The sequence below is a fragment of the Nycticebus coucang genome, chromosome 1, assembly GCF_027406575.1.
Source record: "Nycticebus coucang isolate mNycCou1 chromosome 1, mNycCou1.pri, whole genome shotgun sequence".
Classification (NCBI taxonomy): Eukaryota; Metazoa; Chordata; class Mammalia; order Primates; family Lorisidae; genus Nycticebus; species Nycticebus coucang.
In genome coordinates, this window is record NC_069780.1 from 174032260 (window position 1) to 174034378 (window position 2119).

Below are 2119 nucleotides of genomic sequence, written 5' to 3' on the forward strand. Positions count from 1 at the left end.
CTTCTGACTGGTGGATTTCCTGTCAGTTTCCAAGGCCTGAGAGTTCATTTGACAGCTGGCTGTAGCTGACAGGATTCACACCCTAGAAGAACAACCCCCCTGCTACTATGTAAACCCCTGAGCAGAGAGCCCAAGAACAGACCTCGAAGAGGGAGCAGGAGAGCTTGTTCCCCTCCTGGGTTCTCTCTGCCAGGAGGTTTGGTTTTTATAATTGTTGTAAGTTTTATTTCTGTAAATAAATCCTCACTTAGCACTGATCATCCTGTGGTCCGCCAATTCATTCTTCCCATCGCTGAGACCAAGAACCTGAAATTCTGGTGCCACCACCAGTGTGTTCTAATTTGAATCAAGAATTAAAAATTATAAATTTGCTTAGATCATGCTCTTAAATATTTTTAAAAATTCTACTTTCAACAAATTTCCATGCACAGATTATCATTTTGTTGATATTTATTAAATTTAGTAACCTTCTCTAATGGTTATATGAAAGGGAAATATTGTGCATTTCTAAACTAAGTAGTGATAATTGTATCAGAACTCTGTGCTTAAAGAAATAGACATAAAAATACAAATAATAATTAAACTATCCCACCAGTGATACAGGATTCCACCACTCAGGGCTAGAAGGGGAGCCCCATTCTCTAGGTCCAGGTGAGCTCAGAGGTCAGACCCTCATTTCCAAGCACAAGCAGACTGCCTTCTTCACACCCGCTGGGTTCTGATAAGATCATAAACCAAGCAGCCTGTGATGGTTTTTTGGGTGGTTCCACCTTAGGTAGGAGCACACACTGTAATCCCTTCTCAGGGACAAAGACTGTAAAGGACCTGATAACCTCCCCCTAGAGAAGGAGGAACTTCATTCATTCATTTCTTACGCACTCATTAACTTTGAAAAGATGTTTTTCCATCTACCAACTGCCAGCCATGTGTAATCTTCGAGACTTAAGACCCCTAGATTAAGGAACTTATGTGGAGACTCCCGAGTGAGTTCTTCAGTTCTTTCCCCCTTCCAGAAGCTCTGGTGATTTTTACTGCTTCTGTATTCCGTTCTAACTTCTAATAAAAGTCCCATATTACCACTGATCTGTGGTCTGTGGGTTCATTGTTCAAATCCCTGAGACCAAGGACCTTCTGAAGACCGAAATTCCGGTATCACCAGTACAACTTAATTTTTATTTTAATTTAAAGGACTAATAAGACCATTCTACTTATTATGATGATAAAGTAGCTGCTACTGATTATTCCTCTTAAAATAAATAGCTATTAAATCTGAACAGAGATAGATAGTAGAAAAGAATAAAAAGGTGAGCTTTCACATTTATCTCTACTTTTTTTCCTGAGGGTGTTTTCCAAAGGTGCGTAGGAAATGGAGTGCAAGTAAGAAATGGTTATAATGTTGTACGAATGAAACAGAGAATGGAAACCAAGGAAGCCATATTGGTTTTGGAGATAGTGTCCGATCATGTCCACAGTGTCAGTATTCTTGGTTATTGGTACACTGTTGGCCAAAGAATGACCAGACCCAACTCAAAGCAAGGCAAGTATGAAATAAAGTTAATTGAGAAAGAGAAAGACAGGTCTATAGAGCAAGAGCAAGATACAGGTTTATGGGGCAAGGTAACATTCACCATAGATGATGAATGGACCCCTCATTGTAACAAAAAGGCACTGGGTGTGGTCTGGGGTCTTGTTTCATACTGTTTGGATTTGGGGCCTTTTTTTGTGGGGTTCAGATCTCATCACAGAACCACATCAATGGATAGTTAATGTCATGGTAATTACCACTGGGTTACTCTAGGTCACTTTCTAAATCATATTGTGCCTGAGCTACCTAGTCTGTTGGCAGGGAGATTCTCTGCATTCTTTTGCAGATTAGCATGGGTTTTCCTTCCCCTAGACATGGCCGTTGCTTGGAGCAGGATTAAGGTGGGGAAAACACCAGAACTGGGTCTGCCCTTGTCCTTCTTCCTAGGTAGCGCAATTGCTCAAGGCAACATCAAGGCAAGGCACCCACTTTCCTAGGAGAGTCTTGGAGGTCCCTTGCTATCTACCTATCAGCAAGGGACCAGAAAAATGGAAACTACATGTGAGGAGTTTCTAGTATTTGTATAAAAATTTC